The following is a 17,137-nucleotide window of genomic DNA, read 5'->3' as shown; positions in this document are numbered from 1 at the left end:
TTGGTGGAGGCATTGTGGGTAAAAATTAAGTGTGTGCATGGGGATATTCACAAATATCCCGTGGTGCCAGTAGAAATTAGACACATGGGGAGAAAACATAGTCTGAAGGTTGCGGTTAGCTCCCGCCTTACGCACCCCCTGATCTTGGGAACGGATTGGCCAGGGTTTGGGAAATTAATGGGGCGGGGTGCGGGGGTGCGTTCACGACAGACAGGGTCATGCGGTATGTGTGCTGTGCTCAGCGGTGACGCGAGGTTGTCCGACGCTGCAGATGGGGAGGGGGAACCAGCGGAGCCTCCCGTGGAGACTCCGCTGGGTCCCGAACTACACTCCATGGAAGATTTTCCACTTGAGCAGTCTCGGGATGAGACTCTACGCTCAGCCTTTGACCAAGTGATACGAATTGATGGTCAGTTGGTGCGCCCTGACGCAGCACAGTCATACCCGCACTTTTCATTGATTAGGGACAGACTGTATAGAGTGAGTCGTGACACTCAGTCAGGTCAGGAAAATACCCAGTTGTTGGTGCCGAGAAGCCGCCGGGAAATTATTTTCCAGGCGGCTCACTATAACCCGATGGCTGGCCACATGGGATATGAGAAAACACTGGACCGGATAATGGCCCGATTTTATTGGCCGGGCATTCGGGGTGATGTGCGCCGTTGATGTGCATCCTGCCCAGAGTGTCAGTTGGTAAACCAGCCAGCCATTCCGAGGGCGCCTTTGCGTCCTCTGCCGTTAATGGAGGTCCCATTTGAGCGTATCGCCATGGACCTCATCGGGCCATTTCACCGGAGTGCACGCGGATATCGCTTTGTGTTAGTCCTAGTGGATTACGCAACACGATATCCCGAGGCAGTGCCGTTGCGCAACATTTATGCAAAGAGTGTCGCGCAGGCTCTGTTTCAGGTCATCTCCCGAGTCGGAATCCCGAAAGAGATTCTGACTGACCAGGGCACCTCGTTCATGTCACGCACACTGAGAGAACTTTACGGATTACTGGGCATTAAATCTATTCGGACCAGTGTGTACCACCCACAGACCGACGGTCTGGTGGAGCGTCTGAATAAGACTTTAAAGTCCATGATCCGTAAATTTATTCACGACGATGTCCGTAATTGGGATAAATGGCTTGATCCTCTGTTGTTTGCAGTGCGGGAGGTTCCCCAGGCCTCCACGGGATTTTCTCCCTTTGAACTACTGTTTGGCAGGACACCACGGGGGGTGCTCGACCTGATTAAAGAAAACTGGGAGGAGGGTCCGAGCACCGGGAAAAGTGAGATCCAATACGTCCTGGACCTGCGAGCAAAACTCCACACACTGGGTCGACTGTCACGTGATAATTTGCTCCAGGCCCAGGACCGTCAACAGCGGCTGTACAACAGAGGGGCCAAGCTGAGACAATTCGCACCGGGAGAAAAGGTACTTGTATTGCTTCCTTCTTCCAGCTCTAAACTCCTCGCAAAGTGGCAAGGACCCTTTGTGGTCACACGGCGGGTGGGGGATGTCGACTATGAGGTGGTGCGTTCTGACAGGGGCGGAGCTACTCAGATCTACCACCTCAACCTCCTAAAAGCATGGAGAGAGGCGGAGTCTGTGTCTCTGGTGTCCGCGGTTCCTGAGAGGGAGGAGCTGGGGCCGGAGGTTCCAAAATCCTCCGATCCAACCTCGCTCCTTTGTGAAGCCCACCTCTCCGGGACCCAGAGAACAGACATTGCACAGTTGCAGGAACAGTTTGCCGATGTGTTCTCCCTCCTGCCAGGGCGCACAAACCTCATAATGCACCACATTGAGACTCCTCCGGGTGTGACGGTGCGGTTACGACCCTACAGGTTACCTGAACATAAAAGAAAAGTGGTTCAGAGGGAATTAGCGGCTATGCTGGAGATGGGGGTAATATAAGAGTCCAACAGTGCCTGGTGTAGCCCCATTGTTCTGGTTGTCAAGAAGGATCGGTCTATACGGTTCTGTGTGGACTATCGCAGGGTGAATGATGTGTCACGATTTGATGCTTACCCAATGCCCCGGGTCGACGACCTCCTGGACCGACTAGGCACTGCACGGGTTTTTACGACACTGGATTTAACCAAGGGCTACTGGCAGATTCCTTTGTCGCCAGAGTCCAGGGAAAAAACGGCCTTCTCCACTCCGTTTGGGTTATACCAATTCACCACACTTCCCTTTGGGTTGTTCGGTGCCCCAGCCACTTTTCAACGCCTCATGGACCGGGTGCTGCGTCCGCATGCTGCGTATGCTGCCGCCTACTTGGATGATGTGATCATCCACAGCACCACCTGGGCGGAGCATGTGCAGCGTGTGGGTGCGGTGCTGGAGTCCCTGAGGCAGGCGGGGCTCACCGCCAACCCAGGGAAGTGTGCGGTTGGACGGAGGGAGGTACGGTATCTGGGGTACCACTTGGGTGGCGGGCAGGTGCGCCCTCAGGTGGACAAGACTGCGGCTATCGTAGCCAGCCCGCTGCCCAAGACTAAAAAAGAGGTTAGGGGGTTTTTGGGGCTGGCGGGTTATTACAGGCGGTTCATCCCCAACTTCGCAGATCTGACCAGCCCCTTGACCGACCTGACCCGGAAAGGTGCCTCAGATCCGGTCCAGTGGTCGGAGCAGTGCCAGTTGGCGTTTGAGCAGGTAAAACACGCCCTCTGTGGGGAACCACTCCTTCTTACACCTAACTTCTCTTTGCCCTTTACTCTGCAGACTGACGCATCGAACAGAGGGCTGGGGGCCGTTTTGTCCCAGCGGGTAGAGGGGGTTGACCGCCCGGTGCTCTACATCAGCCGGAAGCTATCCGAGAGGGAGACCAGGTACAGCACGGTGGAGAAGGAGTGCCTGGCCATCCGGTGGGCGGTCGACTCCCTGCGCTACTACCTCCTGGGATGCTCTTTCACCCTCTGTTCGGACCACGCCCCGCTCCAGTGGCTCCACCGCATGAAGGATACTAACGCCCGGATCACTCGGTGGTATCTGGCTTTGCAGCCGTTTAACTTCAAGGTGGTCCATAGGCCGGGGGCGCAGATGGTCGTGGCCGACTTCCTCTCTCGCCCTCAAGGGGGGGGGGGAAGTAGGTCAGGCCGGATGGCTCCCCGGCCTAAGTCGGGCGGTGGGAGTATGTGGTGGTGGGCGTGGGTGGCTCAGCTGTGGAGGGGGCGGAGTGTGGGAGTGGTTCGGGGAACGGTGCCGGTAAGGGACTTAATTAGGCGCAGCTGGAAGGGATCCTGATTGTCTCACTCACGGCTGTATTTAATCCCACAGTAGAGACTGAGGCGGGGGACGGACAGGACGGAAAGCTCCTGCGGCGTGTGCTCGGAGGCGAGGCAGGAGAGCACCCGGCCAGGCCCGTTAGGGTTTAAAACAATAAAGAACCATTGAAACCGTCATTCCACCGTGTGCTGGCATCATTGTGCTCCCCAGACCCACCGGGTAGCAGAGAACCTGCTACAATGACAAAGCAGTTTAAACATTCGAGGCTATCCACACCGTTTCCAGCAAGCCGCCGTGACAATGTTGTTTTTGAAAGGCTAATCGCCAACAAATAGAGATTTAAGAAGAATATCTTGTTAGATAAAAACAAGGTGGGAATTTTGGAAATGATGGCATCTATCTTTTTTTCATTTTGACTTTTAGACTGACACATTACTTGTCCCAAAATTATACAACCTAAACCAAACCAAGATACACCCCACAAGCTGGAAAACCCCCCACTTGTAGATCGTCAACCACTCAAAACAAGGTTCACTTCCTTGTGTGAGAGTGTGAGAGCGAGAGAGAGTGAGTGAGAGTGAGAGAGTGAGAGAGAGAGCGAGTGAGTGAGAGAGAGTGAGAGAGAGAGTGTGAGAGAGTGAGAGAGAGTGAGTGTGTGTGAGAGAGTGAGAGTGAGAGAGAGTGAGTGAGAGAGTGAGTGAGAGAGAGTGAGTGTGTGTGAGAGAGTGAGAGAGAGTGAGTGTGTGAGAGAGTGAGAGTGAGAGAGAGAGAGTGAGAGTGAGAGAGTGAGAGAGAGTGAGTGTGAGTGTGTGAGAGAGTGAGAGAGAGTGAGTGAGAGAGAGTGAGAGAGTGAGCAAGAGTGAGAGAGTGAGAGTGTGAGAGGGTGAGAGAGAGAGAGTGAGTGAGTGAGAGAGAGATAGAATGTGAGAGAGTGAGAGTGAGAGATGTTTTGCACTTAATGTTTATGCTTGAGGAATCCACACAGCCCCGGAAGTATTAAGCTGACCGTTATAAATCATTAGGCCTTGTATCGGCCATGTATCCAATCCATTGGCTTTGGAACTTCCTGGTAAAAAGCTTGGGACTATTTACTGGTGGAGAAAACCCAACAGGAAAACACACACCACACACACACACACACACACACACACACACTCCATCAGAGTTACAGTTTAACACCAAGTTCACAGTTGTGTCCAACTCAAACAAAACCATACACACAGTTTTTGGGCCTACAAATAATGTACTTTAACTTGATAATTTGTCCAAAGAGGACTCTTTGATGCTGTGCAGCATGGCTGCAATGTAATGGTTAGGTTTAAGTTGCTATAGCGGTTGGTGTTAGACATATGGGGGAGTTTTTCCTGTTCCGATGTGAGGGTCCCGGGACAAGAAGATGTCAAACGTGTACATATTGTAAAGCCCTCTGAGGCAAATTTGTAATTTGTAATTTTGGGCTATACAAAATAAATTGAATTGAATTGAATATGCCATCAGGCAACATTCACTGTATTTCTCCTGTTTCCTTCCATGACAAAACTGAACGTATTTCATGCACAGCTGGGAATAATATTGCTTTTGAGTCACAGAGTACAACCATAGCAGTGTGTGCTACTCAGCAATGAGTCAGCAACACCGCCTCTTCAGCCGCTTCCATGATTTATAATTAGCACCAACAACAACATAAAATAATTGCAGGGCTAGATTCATTTTCCAAATGAGCAACAGCAGCACAATTTGTCCTCTAGAGCGTCTAATTTCAGCAAGGGCATGTTTAGCGTTACGACTATCCTTCCCACAAGATTATTTGAGATTGCAGCAGCTGGTCCTCTGCAGTGAAGCAGGCTGCCCTCAATACCCTCATTTCCTAGAGTAGCCACCTGGCTCTAATCAGCCACAGGAACACCATGTAAAGGAGCCCAAGGCTGCATTCAAACCAAATGGCCTGCACCGGGGCCAAACCTTCTATTAGTGAAGGCTTATTCATGAATGAATTGAAAAAGTGAGTCAAAATATCTAACTCAAAAATTCACTTTTAAATGAAACCATTATAATTCTGGTGTTGTCAATATTAGCATTAAATTCAGGTTCAGGAGGCTAACATCTCTTTTAAGTGTTTCTAATATTTTGCCCTTTTCCAATTTCTACAGTGCATATACACAACAACAGCACGAAGCAAAGGGCAAATCACTAACCATAGTTCTCTATTCAAAACAAAAGGTCTTTGTCTGGTTTCTTGGAACATAAGAAATCTGGCTATTCATATTCCTGTTTATCCAGGTTTCTGATAGCGGTTGCTTCTCATTGTTGACTGTTGTAGTGATGCATGTATTGGGACTTCACCATGCAGGGGAGACAAAGAGAGATGCCTACATGTAGAAAAAAATGCCTAAACTGGTTTAAACACTGGTGCCTCATTGGACGAGCCCCACAGGAACCCCTGTGACACGGTCATGGCGTCACCAAAACTATAAACATCTGTGCACACCTTCACCCTGCGCAGTTCCACTGCGAGTCATGTTGCTAGAAGGAGGTGACAACATTGGTGCCGAACAACCTATAACAGTCCCCATCTCGCTGGACGATGAGCTATTGTGTATTTTACAGACCGTTGAGCCCCGTTCAGTGTTGTGTCAAATAACTGTTGCTCCCTGCTGCTGAGCTTTGGTGTGTTTAAATCCGCCACCGCGAGTAAAGTTGGTAAACTGTACTTTATTAGAGGTCCAGTGGGAAACTTGAGTTCTCCAGTCAGTCTTCTGTGGGATACAGTTACAGTTACTGTTCTTTACTGCTGTGGTGAGGACCTGCCTTGTATCGAGTGCTTTCTTCTTCTTTTCTTAACTAACACACACACGTATCCATACACACACACACATACGTTGTTACGCTTATTCATACCCACGGTGTGTTAAGGGTGGCCTCCATTGTGTGTTGCTTGTTGCTTTTAGGTAGTACGCTTGTAGTAGTAAAATGGATGTTTTGTTTATTTATAATATTGTTGATTTTTTGACTTAATCCACAGTTTGGTTGTTGGTCCCTGATCCCAGGGTCGTGCGAAAAATCCATTTATCATCATTTATGTTGTTTTCTTAACAAACGATGTATGTGCACACTCAGCATCCTGGTCTTCATCACAGTACTCCAGCCAGCATGTTTAGCTTTCTAAAACCAGGTGAAAGGATTAACAAGAGCCCTGACCTGCTGCGAAGTGGGTTGGAGATTAGAGATCAACTCGTATAAAAGCACCACCTACTGATCAAAGCTCTGTATGTGGATTGTTAGAAAATATTCATTAGATAATAATACACAAATAAGAAGAAGTTAAAGTCATAATCTAGACTAAAAGTAAAACAGTTTAAACTGCCAAATGCAGGAAGGACGGCTGGTGAATGTGTAAAATAACAGATTTATAATTTCACTGCTTCATCTAGAGCAGGGATTCCCAAAGTGGGGGTGCGCGAGCTGCCTCTAGGGGGTGCGCGAGAGGAAAAATGTAATGGCGGTGCAGTCCTGTCTCCTAAAAATGACGTTCCCCCAAAACTAAAATGCATTCTCAATTACGTTTTACCACGAACGTATTTTCTCCCTGATTACGTTTGTGTTTGACGTACAAATACGTTTCTCATCAACATATCTTTGCTGTACTCTAGTCTTTATTATTTTTCTGTGATCTGCCTCGCCTCTACCCCGCCACCCACAAGTTATTGACCCGCGGCCTGTTCCGAGGGCTGACAGACCTGACGATCGGGTGCCTCACGGCGGGGACGGCTGGAGACCTCGCGTCCCAGCGCCAACGAGTGAGCGCCCGCCACTCGGAACCATAAAACCAAGTCCCGGATTTCACCCGGGGGACATTCTGGAGGTATTGTGACCGGGTGATGTGCCTCGTTGCTGGGGAGGTATGAGCCGAGAGTGGCGGGGTGTTATGGAGGTATATATTACAACTCGGTGTTGTTCCCGTGCGTGGATGAGCGCATTTCTGCCGAAGACAGGCGGCGTGTTGTGGTAGTATTCTGACCGCGTAATAGGGAGAAGGAGAGGCGGTGGTGGAGAGGGAAAAATGTTAAAGAGATGGTGGAATGTATGATTGGAGAGAGAGAAGCGAAAAAGTTGGACGTGATCCCGGTGTCCAACAACACTGTCGCGCGCATCGATGCTTTGTCCGAAGACATCCTGGCTACATTGGTCGGTCGCGTGAAGAAGAGTGAGTTTTACTCTCTGCAAGTAGACGAGCCTACAGATGTGGCCAATCTGGCCAATCGTCCGTTACCTTCGTAACGTTACGTCCGTTACCTTTTCGAAGGCACGGTGCAGGAAGAGTTTTTGTGTTTTTTATCTTGTAAACAAACGCCACGCGCGAGCAAACTGTTCTCTCATTCGTCCGATTTTTATGCGGCTCTGTTGCTTTTTTTTTTTTAAGGTGTGTGTGTGTGTGGGGGGGGGGGGGGTTGGGGGTGCGTGAACCCGGTCGGGATGTAGAAGGGGGTGCGTGGCCTAAAAAGTTTGGGAACCGCTGATCTAGAGCATGATAGATCTGACTTGTGTGTGTATCATTAAATGAAATGTATAACAACATAAACTCAACACTATATCATGAGCTTTACTCCATATGTAAAATGGTAAATGGACTCTTCTGGTATATCTCTTTTCTAGTCTTCCGCCGCTTTCACACTACATGTCATCATTCACCCATTCATACACTGATGACAGGGCATTCATACAGCCTACAGCCAATTTGGGGTGAAGTGTCTTGTGCAATGACACAACAACATGGACTACGGGGCCGGGGATCGAACCGCCGATCCTCTGATTGATCTACCACTGAGCCACAGTGTACAGTTGGGAAGTGAGTAAAACAAAGTCATGTACAAACAAGAAGAGGGTCAAAACTAAGTTTGGCATTCAGCAACATACAAACAGTGTACAGTATGATACTGTGTATATAATATGGCGAGACTGCATGTGTTCATCCTAATGCTGTGTTTGGTGTGACCACAGCATTAGTTGTTTATGTAAAATTGCAATTACAGAAATTGCAGTTATGCTCAAAGACATATCAAACCCATGATGGACATTCAAACTTTCAGAATGATAATATTTATTTTTCATAATTGTTTATTGATTTACAGATTAAATATGGCAGACCATCTCAAACTGGCTCCTGGATGGCTTTGACAACAACATTCAAAGAAGGACAGGGAGATTTTGGTTTTGATTTATTGTTTGCACTGTAAACAATCATTCTAGTTTACTGAAATTGCATTTAAATAAAATGAATTGTTGCCCGTGTCCCATGGTTTCCTTTGTCCTTTAAGTGGAAACTGTTGTGTCTGTCAGACCACGTCTGTAAATCACTACTACTTTTACAGTGAGCTTTACTACGTTTACCAGACGTTTAAAACGGGTTCAAAATTGAACGTTTCTGCAGCGACTATTTGAAGAAGAAACCAGAAAGAAACCATTTTTATTATCATATACATTTTTACACATACACAAAATGTGTCTCTGCATTTGACCCATCCCTGTATATAGTGAGCAGTGGGCTGCCATTGATCGGCGCCCGGGGAGCCGGGGGTTCAGTGTATTGCTCAGGTACACTTCGACACGTGACACGTCCCAGTCGGGGATCGAGCCGTTGACCTTCCGGTTCCCAGACGACCCTCTTAACCCAGTGAGCCACGGTCGCCCCCAGGACGGTGATAAAACATTGACATTTAGATCATATTTCACAATCGGTGTGTTTTTAAGATAAAAAATATATATTTAGAGCTTGGCTAGGATTGGAACGGCAAAATATCCCTTTAATAAATACCATTTTATTCCATAAATGTTTATGTGACTTCCTGTATATGGTGGTGATGCTGATGAAAACTGTCACTCCCCTGAAATGCCCACATCCAGCGAGTTGACCTACCACCATTGTTCTGTCTTCATTCGATACTTGAACCCTCCTCACCCAGAACAAAGGCCAGTGAATAAGCAACCACTTGTGTTGTGCCGTGGTCATAAATTCACTGATGAAGACAAACACAATTCCACTGCAGTGTGGACACACTGAGGAATTGTATGTGGTTTCAGGTTGACAGAGACAATAACGGCTCATTTTCCCCAAACTTAACCGGCCGAGGCTTTTTGGATCAGAGGTCTTGTGTGACTCTCTCCACTTTTTTTTGCTGCCCTTTTTTATTCTTTATACATACATTTTCTTGTTTATTGTAAATTTGTGTTTTGTACATTGAGAGCGGAGTGGAAACCGGAGACAAATTCCATGTATGCGTAAGCACACATGGCCAATAAAGCTGATTCAGATTTTTACTATGAGTGATCCTGTAGTGCTGCTATCTAATCATTTATCACGTTGAGCAAATAATTACGGTCTCTCTGAGTCTTTAGGCATGAAGGGGTTTGTATTTCCAGGATGCAGACAATTACTTTTATACATGTATTAAGGACTGAAAAAGAGGCACAGCTAATTGATTAGTCAACAGCAACATTACGCATGCATCTTTTGATAATAAGTTAATCATCAACCTAAAATCGAAAACATATACATCTAATGGTGCCAGTTACTCAAATGTGAGGATTTCTCTGTTTTATATCTGTGTAAACTGAATATCTTTTGCATAGCATTTGCAGCATTATGAAGACTTTCTCTTGAGCTCTGGGTAATTGCAGTCGTTTTCAATTTGTTCTGACTAGAACTGATTGGTGTCTGAAGATGGACACAGAGATATGCAAAACGTCTGCTTTGCTGAATCATCACTGGTCCACTTTGTTTTCCTGAAATTTAGGCCCGATTGGGTCACACTTTACGATCTAATTCACAGCCCAAAGAGATGCTGAGAGGTGAAGATGAAACCACTTCATTGTACCAGGCGTTTTTTACAGGAATGATGACCTCCTTCCTTCAATCATAGACAAACACTAACTAGATCATGGATCCCCATGCACCCAGTAAACACACACACACACACACTCCTCATCCGAGGAATAATTAACAAATAACCCCAGGTCATCCACGACTGAACTCTCCAGTACTGTACTGTAGAGTGGCACTGAGGCACATTCTGGGTTTGTTCTCTTCTTAATTAACACCAGCGGCACGAGCTCCGGTGGCAGAAGTGTTTTCGTGCTGTTGACTCATATGAAGCAAAGCAGCCTGCATGCACAGCAAAAAAAACTTATATTTTGTAAGTTTCTAATCTGCATGAACTCATGTTTGATCAGATGAGGAGAGTAAGGTATGCACAAAACGAGAGGAACTACTTATTTCACTATATTTTAGCCTACTACTACTAGGTTATAACGATTAACAACAACAGAAACTGCTGTGATATTAATAATAATACAACTGTTGTTGACAAGTATTTTGATAATGAAAATATCTGGACTCAAACCAGCTTAATGTCATGTTATCTTAAAAGCATTTTTCTCTCACTTATTATTTTTGACTGATTATCTTATCATTATTTCTACTCTTTTCCTTTGTAGTTATGCTATGCTAAGCCAGCAGAAGGCTGTCGGTCCATTACTCCTCGCGCTGCGGTGACCTGTGGAGTGACGTTCCGCTCACCTCGCTGCTGTGAGCCTGAAGTGTTGACGCTCCGCGGAGGTTCTCTGTCGCCCTCAGCTGAAGTACAGAGAAGCGTCAGATGACACACAGAGAGCCGGAACTTCTCCGCTGCTACGTCCTCCTCGCGCCGGTTTGTCTGTGTGGAGGAAAGCCAACTCCTCTTCTCTTTTCCATTTACAAAGTTCTGCCAGAGCGTCACCTCTCTGACCACCGACTGGTCTCTGGAACGTTCCAGCTGCTGTCTTTGTTCCTGAACAGCGCTGCGACCCCGCGAGCAGAGAACAGAGGGGAGTTATCTTCAGCTTCACTCATTTAAACGGATGTGTAACTACTCCTCCTCTGACGTGAAGGGGGCGGGGCTCCCGCCTCCTGTCAGGATAGAGTATGATACTGGGGAGAGTTTTTAGAATGTTCAAAATGAGTCACGATCAGAGCGTTTGGAGCTGCAAGAACAGCGATGATTTGTTTTTCTAGTATTAAATTTGATTTTCCATGCTTTTTTCACCCTACTATGTCAATTGAAGACCCACTGAGTGTAATAAGATGAAGTTAATGTTTAGTTTACTGAGTCTTAATAACGTAATGCTGTGACATCAGATTAAAGTTAAAGTTGATGACAAATTCTACATTAATACGCATACATAATACATATGCACATCTAAGGATACACTATTGCATTTAGGGTTACAGTTCAGGGAGACTCCAAAGGGGTGCTCAGGGGGAAACTGTTCTTACCACAATGTCAGTTCCCTGTCATCCTCTTTAGTGATGTGATTATATAGTCAGCGCTGTGTGCCTCTTGCTGTGTAACTGAGCCTGTAGCTGGAACCACAATCCTACATCACACCTGCAGAGCTCTGTATAAGCACAGCAGAGTTTTGCTCTCTGGGAAAGGGCTGCTCAAGGATCCAGAGTCAGAGGTTGTGTGCTTATGTTCATAGTCTTGTTAACCAGAATAGGCTTGTATGAAGACGTTGGGGAACTAATCTGTTGAGTTAATGACCAGGAATGACAAAGCACTGGGGAAACAGCTGATGTGACTATAGCACATTAAGATGTGGTGTAGCTTAAAACCACATCCAAACCCATTTACCTGTACGAGTTCGCTTAGCTGTAAAAGCTTGGAGAGGGTACTTACTTATCTTTTTCATTGACATGCTGTCGTTAAGTCAGTAAGGCACAAAGAAAACCGAGATTGTAATCATTACCACATGCAGTCATATTGTATGTTTCCCACCTTGCACTCTGAGATACCAACACAGATTTGTAGAGTGTGACCTCTGGTGGACAAACTGCTAAGATGCAGGAATGAATGCTGTAGAAAATATAGGACAGACATCCATTATATTAACGTCCTAAAGGTGATGGATAATGGACCTGAATCTCATGCTAAGTCATGCCCCTGCAACGTTAATGAAGCTGTATGTGAGTGTGTTCTGCTATGCTCCCATGGTTTCATGTACATGTATTACTAACAGAGTTAGCCCATAGGTGGGTTAGCTTCACTATAAGGTGACATGAGTTTGAACATCTGCATTGGACATAGTGTGGTTTGCTTAAACACTAAAACTAACAAATTGATATACAGCAAGTGTGACGCACACAAAATGTATGGTCATATTTTTGTTATTTGAGGCATATTTGATTCATGAACGAATTTCTGTGATTTGCTAATCATAATAAAACTTCCGTAGATATTTTAACGCAAACCACCATCTTTTCCTAAACCTAACTAAGTAGTTTCATCGCCTAAACCTTAGTTGTTTCCTGCGAAGATGGAAGTTTATTTTGAAAAGACAGAATGCATGTAACAAGCCAAAACAGACTCATGTTGCTGGACTTTTGCAGGAAAAACGCACAAAAAATGAGGAGTAACTTTTCGTAAGATATCAATAAAACGGGGATGAATTTATATCATTGTATGAAGAGAGTGACATGAGAAGATCAATCTCATGTCTGTAAGTTAAATCAGCTATAGTCACTCTTTTAAAGTAATTAGTGACTCGTCTAAAACATTTAAAAAAGGAATAACTTCAATAGAATCATTCTATACACTGTAACTTCTTCACATTCTAGAATGTAAAGAAGTTGCTACATTCTAATAGAATGTAGCTTCTCTACATTCTATTAGAATGTAAAGAAGCTACATTTGAATACAATGTAAAGAAGTTACATTCTAGAATGTAAAGAAGTTACATTCTAATACAATGTAACTTATTTACATTCTAATACAATGTAAAGAAGTTACATTCTAATAGAATTGTCTTTTGAAGATGAACAGGACATGTTTCAGTTTCAAGTAATGACTGGGTTGCTGCTTTAGTATTGATCATGTTTTGATATTTGAGTCATGTTGTGGATGATCAGATGGAGTTATGATGGTGGCAGTCGCCCAATTGCAGATTCAGCTTGAGCAAAACCTTTGTCTATTGTGTTCAAATCAGGCCCATAGGAGTTTACAAGGCAGGTGTCCTTTCTCACAACACTGACCTGATGCATCAAGTGGATATTTTTTGCTGAACATAATATTATGCATTGGTCCTCTACATCCTCTAGTCTAATGAGCATAATTATAAACGCACTGTTACAACTCCTTCATAGTGTCATATTGCTTTTCGGAGAATTATGATGATAAGTTCATAGCAGATGCAAAAGTATACTTATGTACAATATATTATGTTGAACATTGTTGCTCCTGGATGGATCACAGCCAACCCAATTATGTTCAACACAGCTCCATGTCCTTGGTCATGGTGCCACAGCACTTAAAAGAATAAACTTCATCATTCTCAAAATTCTGACCCTTTGCTTTTTTATGAACAGCATTTACTTGTACTTTTACTTTCAATACTTAAGTACATTTAACATCAGAAAGTTACTTTTGATACTTAAGTAAAATAAATATCAGATACTTTGAGACTTTTACTCAAGTAGTATTCTAATAGGTGACTTTTACTTTGACTAGAGTCATTTTCCAGTAAGGTATCTTTACTTTTACTCAAGTATGCGTTTGGGTACTTTATACATCACTGGTGATAGTAGCCCTGTATTACATCCCTTGTTTTTATCTGGCTTTTGAATCAACTCTATGTTCTGGTAGATCGATTCATACAAAATATGTTAATGTAACTAATATGTATACAAGTGTTGTGAATGTTTGTTAGCGATTCGAAATCAACAAACAAAATAGCTTCTCTGTGAAGAGTGGGATTTTTCACAAAATAAAAACATGAATTATAAAAATCCCCTTCCGGCAGTCTTGCCACCTGCCGCCAGTCGTACACACTAGCGAGCCTAGCTTGTGCAGCTAGCGTCAGCTAACAGCGAACTTCATGCATTCAGCAACATTCATTTAAATATGCTAAACTGGCTGAAATCGGGGAAACTGTCAGGTGGGACATCTGAAGCTATCAGTCGTAAAAGAGGAGAGAGAGAGAGAGAGAGAGAGAGAGAGAGAGAGAGAGAGAGAGAGAGAGAGAGAGAGAGAGAGAGAGAGAGAGAGAGAGAGAGAGAGAGAGAGAGAGAGAGAGAGAGAGAGAGAGAGAGAGAGAGAGAGAGAGAGAGAGAGAGAGAGAGAGAGAGAGAGAGAGAGAGAGAGGAATCGGAGGCGAGGGGAACGGAGAGGTGCGTTGGGGAGAGACCGGGAGAAGAAATCGAACGGGAGTCAGAGGAAGATGAGACGGAGGAGACTGAAAAGGAGGAAGGGATAGCACAGACAAATGGGGAGCACATCGGCCCATCGAGTCAAGGTAAAAAAGAGGAAACGAGAGAGCATCAGACTGGGGAAAAAAAGAGGAAATATGATGAAAAGTATGTGTGTCTGGGCTTCACTTGGATTGGCAACGCAGATTCCCCAAAGCCACAGTGCGTGGTGTGCAGTGAGGTTCTGGCTAACAGTCTGAAGCTCTTATTTACGTCGCCACCCAGGGGCGGACTGGGGGGAAAAAGTGGCCCAGGAGTTACTGTCAGACCGGCCCACTCAATACACGGCGCGCTGCCCACTCAATGCACGGTTTTTGCAGCAGCTCACTCTTTTCTGCAACACCGTCTATGATTTTCTCACTGTCCAGCATCTGCAAAACATCTGTCTGAGTAGCCATCAACATAAAAGCCTCCAGGTGCTGTTGAGAGAGCGAGCTCCTGAGCCTGTTTTTGATATATTTCAGCGTCGAAAAGCTTCGCTCGCATGCTACCTGTGTGACAGAGAGGATAATCAGGAACCTGTATGCAAGGCCTATGATGTGGTATGCATCTGTCAGGAGGTTGTACTGCTTCAGAACTCGGTAGCAACAGATTGGACAGTCCTTGCAAGATGAGCACTTTTTGTAAACCATCTCTGCCTCATCTTCAGCCTCATCTTCAGCATCCTCCGGCCCGGGTTCTGTTGTCTTGGTTGTGTACTCCTCAAATACTGATGCCTTCAGCCTATCCCACTGTCGTGCCAGACGTTTGAGCTCGCTTTGTAACTCGCATAGTCAAATCAACGTAATTAACACAACGACAGCCACAAAGTCATAAGAACCAGTCACATATATTCATATGACAACAAAGCACATCAATCCAGCAGACCTGCAGCGGATCCACGCATTCCACCACACAAGAGCACGAGCCATCAAATATTATTCATAAAAACGTTACTGCAGATGTAAAAAAACAAACGCAGTTTGTCACTTACCAAATTCTTTGTTGACAAAGAATTTAATCCCAGTACATCGTTTCAGTTCCAGTAAGAAGTCCTTCTCGATTCATGGACGCCGTGACAGTCGAGCCGCCCCTGTATTTCGCCGGTCTATGCCGGCCATTCGCACCTCCGCGGCCCCGCCCCGACCGTCGCCCGGCACGAGCGCACGGCGCAGACCGCGGTTATGGAGAAAAGTTTTTAAAAGCACCGTAGTGTCCAGCCGTGCTATGGCGTCCTCGGATCGCGAGGAGTAGTATAATGTCAGTTTATACTGTTGATGCAGTTTTCACTGATTATTGACTTTCGGTATTAGAGTCAATTGAACGTGTTCTGTGAAGCATATAATATAGTCGGGGCCGGCGATGTCAGAGACCGGCCCAAACCCCGTCGGCCTACCGGGGATTCCCCCGGTATCCCCGATGGCCAGTCCGCCCCTGTCGCCACCTGAACACCAAGCATGCCAGTGCAAGTCAAAAGCCCCTTACATTCTTTATATCGAAATTGGAGGAGTTACAAAACAGCCAAAAACAACTGGAGTCTCATTCATGTGTTGGGTCTATAAATGACGCACTACGGGCTTCATATCTGGTTACAGAATAGAGAGAAAGGGGCTACCGCACACAATCACTGAAGACGTGAGCTTGCCAGCTGCCAGAGAGATGGTGGAATGTATGATTGGGGGGAAAGAAGCAAAAAAGTTGTGCATGATCCCGGTGTCCAACAACACTGTGTCGCGCCGCATCGATGCTTTGTCCGAAGACATCCTGGCTACATTAGTCGGTCATTAATTGTAAATTAAATGTGATAATCTGCCTCTGAGCCTGTGCGTGTGTGCTCGCATCCGTATTGCTCTTTAAAAGTGACGCCTTGTGTAACTGAAAGTTATTGAAACTTCGTTGCAGTGTTTCAGGGCGTTTTCACACCTTCAGTTCGTTTGCTTTGTTGCAGTTGCTCCTTTGTTCGGTTTGTGTTCACACTGCAACATTTAACAGCGGACTAAATATTGTAAACAAACGCCACACGCGAGCAAACTGTCATTTATATGCGGCTATAAATAGGCACTGTTGCTTTTTTATTTATTTTTATTCAGGGGGGGGGGGGGGGTGCGCGAACCCGGTCTGGATGTAGAAGGGGGTGCGCGGGCTAAAAAGTTTGGGAACCGCTGTGCTAGTAGAACTGAGAGAGAGAAAAAAGGGAAGGGAGAAAACACAACACATAACAAGGACAATATAATGTATTTGTCCTGTGTTTTGTCATGTATAAATGTAAACATATACAGGAGATTGTTTTCACTTGAAGAAGTGTGAAATAAAATAGCTTGAGAAGACGCTGAATGAAGAAACCACACGTTTGCCTGTCTTATTATTTCCTGTTTTTCTCAGGCATAAATCTGTTATCAAGGCTCATTCATGCTGGGACCTGTAACACAAGGTTATGCCTAAATTGTGAAAACAGTATCATTCAATTAGTTGCAACAACACTATAGTAGAAGTTCATGTGTTGTGCTGCTCGCACATTGGAGAAGTGTTCCTTCAAGGCCTTAGGTCTAGGCAGCAAACCTACTCAGTTAGGTTGAGGACGATCATGTTAGGGTTTCAAATACACCCCTCTGGCAGAAAGCCCTGAAGGTGAACTTCATAAATAGTCTTTTCCATAAAGCTGAACTT

At 45.4% G+C, this 17,137-nt stretch overlaps 1 protein-coding gene across 1 annotated transcript in view; it reads right to left on the bottom strand.

Annotated features, from left to right (window-relative positions):
- Nucleotides 1–11,043, bottom strand: part of lmo4a (LIM domain only 4a) — a 30,342-nt gene extending 19,299 nt beyond the window's left edge. Inside the window, exon 1 of the mRNA XM_079289892.1 lies at nt 10,790–11,043. The gene's annotated coding sequence lies outside the window, so the exon portion shown is untranslated. The remainder of the gene's footprint in view (nt 1–10,789) is intronic.
- Between the last annotated feature and the right edge of the window lie 6,094 nt (nt 11,044–17,137).

Source organism: Melanostigma gelatinosum (genome assembly GCF_949748355.1).
Source record: "Melanostigma gelatinosum genome assembly, chromosome: 18".
In the NCBI taxonomy this organism is placed as follows: Eukaryota; Metazoa; Chordata; class Actinopteri; order Perciformes; family Zoarcidae; genus Melanostigma; species Melanostigma gelatinosum.
Note: the sequence above shows the minus strand (reverse complement) of the source record. Positions and strands in the feature narration are given on the sequence as shown.